Raw genomic sequence first — 11,891 nt, forward strand, 5'->3', positions numbered from 1 at the left:
AATAGTAGGAATTCAATCTTATTAAAACATTCTCAATTAATATCATCTAATCATTTTTTAATTATTTTAAAACGCTAAATAAGTTATATAATTATACATTTAGATAGTAGATCTTAAAATGTTCTCAATTAATATAATTTTTTAAAACTTAAATCAGAGGAATCTATTGTTACTATTAATAGAATGAGTTAAGATATTAATATTAATAAGGAAATTAGTTCATGAATCAATTGTTAGTATTAATTTCTATTAATAAAATGAGTTATGATATTATAATTAATAAGAAATTTTTTTGATATTCTATTTCGCTTAAAAATAATAGAAAATGAATTTATTTCAAAATAAACATTTTTAATACTAATTATTTAAAAAGATCTTAAAACCTTTTCAATTAATACTATTTTATTATTTTTAAAACTGAAATAGTAGGAATTCAATCTTATTAAAACATTCTCAATTAATATCATCTAATCATTTTTAAATTTTAAAATGTTAAATAGGCTATGTCGTAATTGCCCATTTAGATAGTAGATATTAAAACGTTCTCAATTAGTATCATTTAACCATTTTTAAAACATAAGTAGGAGAAATCTATTGTTACTATTAATAGAATAAGTTATGATATTACAATTAATAAGTAAATTTGTGGATATTATTTCAAAATAATAATTTTTAATACTAATTATTTAAAAAGATCTTAAAACATTTTCAACTAATATTATTTAATTATTTCTAAAACTGAAATAGTAGGAATTCAATCTTATCAAAACATTCTCGATTAATATTATCTAATCATTTTTTAAATTTTAAAACACTAAATAGGATATATAATAATTGCACATTTAAATAATAGACAATAGATTTATTTCAAAATAATCATTTTAATACTAATTATTTAAATATATTTTAAAACGTTCTCAAATAATATTTTTAATTATTTTTATAACTTAAATAGTAAGAATTCAATCTTATTAAAACATTCTCACTAAATATCATCTAATCATTTTTTAAAATTTAAAATGTTACATGGAATAAGTAGGAATTACGCATTTAAATGTTAGATGTTAAAACTTTCTCAATTAATAACATTTAATCATTTTTAAATTTTAAATAGTAGGAATCCATTATTATTATTAATAGAATGGACTATGATATTACAATTAATAAAGAATTTTTTGGTATTCTATTTCACTTAAAAAATAATAGTTTAATAATAATTATTTAAATTGATCTTAAAGTTTTCTCAATTAATTAATTATTTTTAAAAATTAAATAGTAGGAATTCAATCTTATCAATTAGTTGATATTAAAACATTCTCAAATAATATCATTTTTAAAACCTAAGTAGTAGAATTCAATGTTATTATTAATAGAATGAGATATGATATCACAATTAATAATAATTATATTGATATTCTACATTGCTGCTTGAAAAATGATAAACAATAAATTTATTTCAAAAGAATCATTTGTAATACTGATAATTATTTAAATAAATTTTAAAATGTTCTCGATTAATATTATTTAATTATTTTTAAAACTTAAATAGTAAGAATTCAATCCTATTACTAATAAATGAGCTATGATGTTACAATTTATAAAGAAATATGTTGATATTCTGTCTAACTTAAAAATAAAATTATTGAATAGAGCTAATAATAATAATATTATATCCATTATATGATTATTTTCTATTATTATTGCAACTATGTATATTAATACTTTTTTATATTTTTATTTATGAATTTGTCCATATCATAAATAAAAGAGAGAATTGCCTAAATGAATAATATTTTTTAGAATTAATTTTATTGTGATAATAAAAGAGTTACATTTGTCTAAAATTTATTTATGGCTTAAAAATAATATATTTGATTTGATTTGATTTGATTATGATAATGAATGGATTTATTTTATATTTATTTCTTGATTTATTTTCGATTACTTAATTTCACGTCATACTCATTATGGATATATTTTTTTATAATGAATTGTGTTTAATTTCTTTCAAAGCATGTTGAAAAGTTCACTAAAATATAACACAATAGAGGTTGACAATGTTCTTTAAACTTATATATTTTTATTTTCTCATTTAGGTTTGTTTCAAAATGTTATCTTTTATTTTGTATGACAAATATAATTAATATCGTTCATTGAAGTTCAGTACTTTTATTGATAAAAATGTAATCATTTTATAAAATTGGACTTGCATCAGTAATATGGGTGAAACATGTGATCTTAATAATGCGAATGTACGGGTAACGTGTGTGTTTTAACTATACAAATGTGTGATTAATATATGTATTCTTAGCAATGTGAATATAAGGGTAACATATGTGTTTGAACCATTACAATGTATGAGTCACATGTTTGTTCTTAACAATATGAATACACATATAATATGTATGTTCTTAATCATGTGAATGCACATGTAATATGTACATTCTTAACCATGCGGAAAAAATTATGGCCCGTGCAAATGCACATGTAACTTGCTAGTTTTATAGATATGTTAAAATTTTATATATATATTCATATTTTGTAGATCTATTTTTATTTTATCGATATGTTCTCATTAATTTTCCATTGGTTTTTTATTTTGTAGATTCGTTCTTACTCTGAGAGTGAGTTATCTCCCTTGAAGCATTATACACATGTTAGTTTTTCCTCTATGTGCATATGTTATTTTGTTTATACATTTTTCTTTTTCAGTAAATACTCATTTTAGTTCATCATAATTTTTGATCTTACCAATTTAGTCCTTCAAAAAAAGAAAAGACCTAAAATTGTCCCAAATTTTTTAAATGTGAGTCAAATTAGTCATTGTTAGCATCTTTTACAGTACTTGATAGAGACTAATTTTACCCACATTTGAAACTTTTGATACCATTTTAGGTTTTTTCTTTTTGGAAGGACTAAAATGGTAACGTCGAAAAATATGAGGGACTAAAATGAGTATTTACCCTTTCTTTTTTAACGAATTACTATTTTCTCAAACAAGAGACATGAATTGCCGTATGGAACAACTAAATATAATAAAAAACGGTGAAGAGTTTGTTCTTTGTTGTGTTATGTTACTCACCGTATATTGTTTCATGAATTATAGTTTATGTACTCAATATGTTACTAAATACCCTTAAACATTTCTTCAACTATTGTCTAAAAAAATAGTTATTAAAGATACTTTGAACAAATTCATTGAGATATTACGATTTATAATATAATGAGTAAGTCTTTTTTATTTATGAATAAGATATCTCTCTTTTTTTATGTAAAGAAACTTGATTTATTAACCCTTATTTTATATACACAACTTTAAGTCAAATTCCTATTAACTTTAATAAAAGAAATGTACATTGGAATCATTCTTAAGTATCAAAGTTACCAACAAAAAAATATTCTATTTCTAATTAGAATCATAAAGATGACCTATTAATATTTATGATTGTTGCTCTTTATATGTTTTAATTGAAATCTATTTTTATTGCATTTGTCTACCTAAACAATGTATTGAAAGACATTAAAATGTAATAAAGAAAGAAATATTTAAATATATTGATTTTCATTTGATTGAATTATTTGTTTGATTTGAATTGATAAAATTGGAATCTTATTATTATTGAACACCTAACATTACTTTCCATTAACAATTAGTTTTAATCTTTGGTTATAAATTATACAGTTGCGTATATGTAATTATGAATATTAAATTTACATTAGAGAAATGTTACTAATATATTCTTACCATCAATGCTATTCAAATTTTAAAACGACGATTTAAAAATCAAATGACTATTAAAATTAAAACTTAATCATATCTATTTCATAATTATGTAACAGATAAAAAATTCAATGTTAGAAAACTAATGATATAAAATAAAGATATAAAGATGTTAGTTATTCAAACAAAATTTAGTTAAAAATAGTAACTAACTAAAAAATAAAATGATTATAAAATAAATATAATACTAAAAATAAAATAGAGAATAGAGAATAGTTTAAGAGATTACTTATCTTTTATGCAGTTTAGTTTATGAGTTTAATTTTTTTGCATTGTCAATATAATTTTCTCTCTCTATTACATAATTATATACTATTCTATATATGACTTATGTAGTAATTATTAACACAAGATTTATTGACATAATAAAATTATATTTACATTATTAATATCATTTTATATGTTTGTATGTTTGTAGTTACATTATTAACTGATGAATTATTGAAAACTCTTGTGGTTTTTTACTTGAATCAACTTTCTAAAAACTAATTTCCAAATGCTATAACCTCCTTTTTTTTTTAAATATAAGCTATTCCCAATTTTTGTTTACCAAATAACTCTAGTAACTTATTGACTAAATTAAAAAATTACAAGCTGTCTGAAAAACTACAAACTCTTATTGTTGACTACTGCCATCAAATCTAAGTTTTTTTGGATTTTTCTTCATTAATTAATGGGAGGAGATATAAGCCTGAAATTTATTACTTTCATCATAAAAAATGATATTGAGTTGGTTTTGCAAAGTTAGCTTATGGCGTTGAAAATAATTGTAAATGTATAGAGTATTATTTTTATTTTATAATCATTTTATTTTTATTTTATAATCATTTTATTTTTATTTTCAAGTTAGTTACTATTTTTAATTAAATTTTGTTTGAATAACTAACATTTATATCTTTATTTTATATCATTAGTTTTCTAATATTGAATTCCTTAATAGATAGATTAAGTTTTAGTTTTAATATCATTTAATTTTTAAATCGTCGTTTTGAAATTTGAATAACATTGATGGTAAGAATATATTAGTAACATTTCTCCAATGAAAGTTTAATATTCATAATTGCATATATGTAACTGTGTAATCTATAATCAAAGATTAAATATGTAATATATTGGAAACATAATTATCTCAATCCAATTCTTATCATAAAATTAAAACTAATTGTTAATGAAAGGTGTTAGGTATCAACAATCATAAGATTCCAGTTTTATAAATTGAAATTGAACGAATAATCCAATGAAAATCAATATATTTAAATATTTCTTTCTTTATTACCTTTTAATTTTTCTCAATATATTGTTTAGGTAGACAAATATAATAAAAATATATTCTAGTTGAAATATATAAAAAGCAACATTCATAAATATTAATAGACAATCTTTATGATTCCAATTAGAAATCTAATATTTTCTTGTTTGTACTATTTTTGTTAGTATTATGATACTTAAGAATGATTCTAATAATGTACAGTTTCTTTTTATTGAAGGTAATATAAATTTTGACTTAATATGTGTATACATAATAAGGATTAATGAGTCAAATTTATTTACATGAAAAAATGAGATATCTTATTCATAAAGAAGAAGACTTCCTCATTATACTATGAACCGTAATATCTCTATCAAAACATATGTTTTTAGCATATATATATATATATATATATATATATATATGACCTTAGCTAATTATTTCAGTTATTATTACACCCCCCTTTCACGTTGCTTCATACGTTTTACAGTTACTTAATAATCATTATCCATCTACATTATTATTTGCAAAGAATATTTTATCAATAATTAAGTAGATATACATATACTGAATTGAACCAGCTAAGATTCATTGAAGGGTGACTACCAAGTGGTTTTGTTGATTGAATTTATTGGATTTTTGCAGGTATTAACTATTAACATGCAATTCTCTTAAGCTTCTACATTTTATGAATGAAGTACTTACTACGGCTTAATATTTTAAAAATATGCAAAATTGGGCTACCCATTGCAATTATTCACTTCCAAAGCCTAATGATTAACATCAGTTATTACAAAACAAAACTTAAGGGATTTTTATATTGAATGAATATTGAGAGAAAAAATAAGATAGAATTTCTTCAAAATTGTTGACGAAAATAGTGGGCATATATATTATTATAAATAAAGTATGATTAGTTAATAATAATTGATAATAAGAATAAAAACTATGATTACTGATTAGTTAATAATAGAATGTGCAAATACACAATTTAGAGTTTCCTTTCAAAAGTATTTGATCTTCTTTTATCCACTCATATTCTATTCTCTTCCCCTTCTTATTCATCTATGACAAAGGGATATGCACTTTTTTGTTTTTTAAAAAGTCTTTCTAGCAAGTCAACACTTGTAGGGTGATTAATGGTTGTCATAAACTATACATATTAAATTATTAATGCATTGATCATTGACCCATTGAGAAATAGAAAATGATATCATATTGAAACTTGTTCCACTTTTTTATGTTTCATTGTTTCGCATTTAATTGAATGTTATAATATACTTAAAAAAGAAAAAAATCATAAAAGTAGGAAATAAATTTTTGTGTTATTTGATGAGATTTGATTGATTTAGGACATGGAGACGAGTTCGTACAACATGAATATTTAATGTAGATAAATTATTTTTTGGTACTATCAAGAAACACCATAATCAAAGTGGGACGGGATCCTCTGTCCCCAAAAATTCCTGTCCCCATGTACCAAGCCAATGAAAGATTATAGAATAGCGTAAAAATATTAATTTATGTTATTTAAATATTATTTTTAATCAAATAAAATTCTCTGATTGGATGGGGACACCAAATGGGACACCAAATGGGACAGGTGATCCCCATCCCTATCAAGAGTATCCCGTTACTTTATGCGTAAGTGACTAATCCATTAGGAGTGTATAATTGTTCATCTTTACAAGTGTTGGTCGCATGAATTGAACACTTGACAATTTGATCATCAACACATTGTTGGTGGAAATGAGATTATATAATAACTTTATTTAGAAAAAGGAAAAAAAAAAGACAACCGAAAATTGATAAGCATACATGTAACAAAAAAAACTTCAAAGTTCTAATTAAAAACGTCCATGAATGTCACATATTAATTTCGCTATATTTTCTGCTTTTGATGTACAAAAAATCAAGTACACTAATTAATTATCCAATGTAGGATCTCAAATTCTGAATACACATTTCTCATTCTAAGACCATGTTATTTAGATCTTGGATATTATGGATGAGGTGTTTGGGCTTAGGCCTAACTCACCCAAAGCTAGCTCACAAGATGATACACTGCATTCAGCCATTCTCTATTCATATGATAATAGTTGCATCAAATAACTCTACTCATATATCAACAGAGATTGGTTCAAGTGATACATGTTTAATTCTATTTAAGTAAGGTCTCAGATTTGAGTCTTGTGGATAGAAAAAATATCCGCTGAGAGATTTAGTCCCACATACCTATTGATGTTCCCGACTTGAACAAGATTGCCTCCAGTGTCAGGATAAATGTGATGAAAAAAAATAACTCTATTCATATGGTTCACACTTAACTTATATCATGGTCAAGTTATAATAACATGGTGAAGTAATTATTCTGTAGCTAATTATAATACTATATGATAAGAAATTAATAGATGTGATAAATAGTGCTAATTCACTGAGTGTCTTATTGGTTAGAGGCATTACCTTCAACAATATGATCTCGGTTCGAATCAAGCAGCATCCATGCATGGAATCATAGTTAGAAATGAGGTATTTTAAAATACCTCTCTTTTGGAGGATGCTATTTTTTCTCCCTTTTTTGTTAATGGAGTTGGACACCTCATTCAATTAAAATTTATAGGAGTTGAGGGCACAAAACTAGGAGTCTAGGACCATAAGGACTTTTTTGAATAACAACATGCATAGAGAGGAAACACATGTTGCATGCCATTCAGCAGTTGATTAACTTAAGATAGAATACCCAACAAAATTGTGCAGCACATCATAAACTGCTCTTGAGTGTTAAGGCTCCTCATCCAAAATTGATCTTTACTCTAAAACAACAATCAAACATTTATTTCACTAGATGGTGTGAGCTACATTAATCGAAAGACGTCACAATGTTTTTTTTGTATTACCAATGGTATCTTTTCACCTATGAGTAATAAACTAATCTCTTTCAGGATGTGTGAATGTTCCTCCCTACAAGTATCGCTCTCATAAATGAACCATTGACTCCTTTTAGTCTTTTTGGATCTAACGAAGCCTTGGACTAATAAATCAACATCTTGTTGATCGTCATAATGTTTTATATTAATTATTCTCATTTTTTATATTAACAATTGTTCTAACTTGAGTCACTTTCTCAGCATACATATAAATTTAGATAATCGAACACAAACATTAATCGTTAGCTATATTTATTATTAAAATTTATAAACTATATATATATAATCTACCAACACCATGTGTCTTTAAATTTATGCAGATAAGTGGAATCAATTTGAGGTCGTTGACCTGCTCAAAAGTTCATGAACTATAATTGAGCTAGAAAAAAGTTCAACTTTGACCTAAGCTTGAACCAGCCCTTAACAAATTCAGTTTAACTAAATCATTGTGAACTCAACTCAACTCATTTCTACCCGAATAGCTAGAATAAAGTGATTAAAAAGTGCCAATTTTAAGCTACAATTGAGGAACAAACACCAAAATTGCATTTGAAACTAGCCATAAATTTTCCAAGGTGACATCCAAACACTCTTCCATTAGGCAATGTGTTATATTACTTTTAGGTGAATGTTAATGAGGGTTGTCCTTGGTTTAAAAAGAAAATAGAGAAAGACAAATTTATATTGAAATTATATTTTCCATACTTTACATTGTTAATAATATAACAATGATTATCATATTAATCAGATACTAACATAGTAGTTCAATCGATTGTTTATTAATTAAATTACATATTAATTAAGTTTTATATTATAATAAATTTATATTATTATTAGTAATATATAACTCAATTATTATAATTGTTCAATCATCGACTATATTACAAATGACTACTAGATTCAAGAGTCGAATCCTTAATATGACATTTTAAAAAATGTGAAATTTTTATATGCAAACTCAGTTTGACCACTAAAGTAGTAAGATACTTTTTGACCCGTATTTTACAGTTTTGGTTTATATTTTTCAATTTTAACTAGTTTAATTACATGTTCATATAACATCCATTACAATATAATATTTATAATTATGTTATGATAAGTGTTGGGCTTAAATTTTCAATGAGAGTTTTATTTTTTGTGTATCTTATACAATTCGTTTAAGAAAATTATTAACTAACTAATACTTTTTTTTATCTAGACCACCATATAAAGGGATAACTTTTAGGAGGTAACTTTTTCCTGTATTAATTATAAAAAGTTAAATGAAAAAAACAGAAATTATATGATTGTAAATATGTAACTCATAATAAATTATATATCTTGTAATTTATTGTACTTTTATTTATGAAATATTAATTTATAATATTAAATTTATTGAATAAAAACGTGGATTGGCAACAAAGTTATTTCCAAGAACGGATCTAGGGAGGGCAGTTTTATTTGCATTAAGTGGTAGGCATTTCCAATTCATTCAATTTCCCCTAAGCTTTTGAGTTTTGCCTTAGAATTTTTGTTAGCTCTTATTCACTCATGAATAATTAGTGAGTTAAACATTGAAGTTTTCAAAAATAAATCTTTTGACAAATTCTAAGAGAGAAATATTCCAAATGGGTTGTAACTTGTAACAACACCAATAAAGTCTTGCATGACATTAATTGTATTTTAATTGTTGAATATTAAAATCTAAGTCTATACACAACTTCAAAACCCAAAGAATAATTGAGCCTTTTTCTCTTAAGCTTTGTCTTCATCCGTTCCTGGTTATTTCTAAATATCTACACTTAATTTCTTTTATAATCTATACATTTATTATACACGTAGCTTAAAAAATATCACACACATAAAAAGGACAACATTTGTAGAAAAAACAAAATCGTCATAACTTGAGTACCCCACTTACCATAATTAAGTGTGTGCATTGTGAAGCAAGATGAGCTTTCTCAAATTGTTCTTCTTCACTCCACTCACCACTAATTGAGGCAACCCCAAATTATAGAATTAAAATCTTGAAAAAATGTTTAAACTAATATCCCTTCTACTTTGTCTAGACTATGGACCATGACGTAATTTAGTTTTTGGCCGAGAACAACAAAAAAAAAATCTAACAATTTTGATTTTAAATTAATTTTTTTTGCATATATTCCAATACTGACTTTGAGCTGGACTCTTTTTGTTCACACTAAATTTATTTAATTTGAATTTTTTTTAGTACTATCAAATATATTTTTTCACGTTTTTTTAGGTAAGGAGATTATTATGAGTACTAAAAGAGATACCCTTACTAAATAGTAACTTTCATGCATAAGGTTGGAGTGCCTTAGTATTCCCGTTATATATATATTGTCGTTAAATAAATAGATAAAAATTAAAAGAGAGAAACAAATAGTTAAATATATTACATAGTAGATTTAATAATTGAGTTTGTAGAATATTGAGAAGTATGGTCCTTCCTATTGCACTCAATCAAAATGCATTTATTTGCTTCAAATCTTTACTTGGGATTGTAATTTTTTGTTTTGTTTTTTAGTTCATCAATTGATAGATAAGAACAAAGACACGTTTTCCCTTCCATTTTTGATCAAACATGAGATATGCATAATAAAGTTAATTACCTCAAATATTTTAATGAGGTGCCATCACTTTGATTGAACATATCCTTTAAATCCTTTGAATCTTCAAACTAGCACTTATATGAAATAACATCTCTCATTAAAGTACTAAAATGTGGTAGCAACCATAAACTTGTAGATATAGGTACACTAATATATTCTAAAATTGAGATTCATTTTTTTTAATATAAACTTTTTATTACTATGAATGATTCTTTTTTTCCTTTCCTTTTATTTTTTGGGGTAGGCGAGTGGATTTATAAGTTTAAGGAGATTATATATATATATTTATAAGTACAAACATTGCTACACATTTTAACCATGCTTTACGAATTAATACAATAGTATACTTGCAAATAAAGTTTAAAAAAGAATTTGATACCGCAAAGAATAAGAACAAAACACTATTCATTTTTTAAAATAAAAATAAAGAACATAAGACTTTTTGTGTTATCCTATGTTATCTACACTAAAAGTTAACTTTTATAGTCCATCTTATTTTTATCATGATGGTTTTGTCTATCTAGTTAATCAATATCTTGACCTAACTCATATATGACTTTCACTCACCTTATTAAAAATATATTTAAAAGTCATCAATAATCATTAAATAGATTTGTTCAAACTTAACTACATATCTTATATTATAAAAATAAAATATATATGTCGTTAAGATAAAAAAGACCACCATTTAAATACCCTAAACTAATTAGAGTTTCTTAACACTATAAAATAGTTTTTCATTCCTTGCTATAACTCTAAGTTTGCTTTCCTATCTAACATGGTTTTTAATATTAAAAAAAATCATGAATTTGAAAGTGACAAATTTAGCACTGTCTTAATGAATGAGATATTGAGATCATTCTCATACTCAAATGAGATTGGTATTCAGTCAACGACAAAAAATGACTCCATGCTTATGAACTTTTTACACATTCTTGTCTTTTCTTCATATTTAGTAACTCAAATTGCAATTAGATAAGGGTCATGACCAAAAGTAGTTCATACTTCATACACTTAAGTGTCTTATATCTTTATATGCTTCATCAAAGCCTTGGGCCAATCAAGCTGCTACTTCTATTTCGAATAGAAGGGAACAAAATAATTTAATACTAGACAAATATGGATAAGGATCTATTGTCTCACACCATAGACATTGAAGTAAAAACAAAAAATAATAAATATTTAATTTTTTTAATTAATATGATATATTTTTATTGATGTGTATATAGTTTGAGACATAATTTGAAATAATAGTTTGTTGTCAGACAAATGCTAATATACAATGTCCTGGGATATGCTAACGAATTAATTAAAAAGAGAAA

The sequence above is a fragment of the Lupinus angustifolius genome, chromosome LG20, assembly GCF_001865875.1.
Source record: "Lupinus angustifolius cultivar Tanjil chromosome LG20, LupAngTanjil_v1.0, whole genome shotgun sequence".
In the NCBI taxonomy this organism is placed as follows: domain Eukaryota; kingdom Viridiplantae; phylum Streptophyta; class Magnoliopsida; order Fabales; family Fabaceae; genus Lupinus; species Lupinus angustifolius.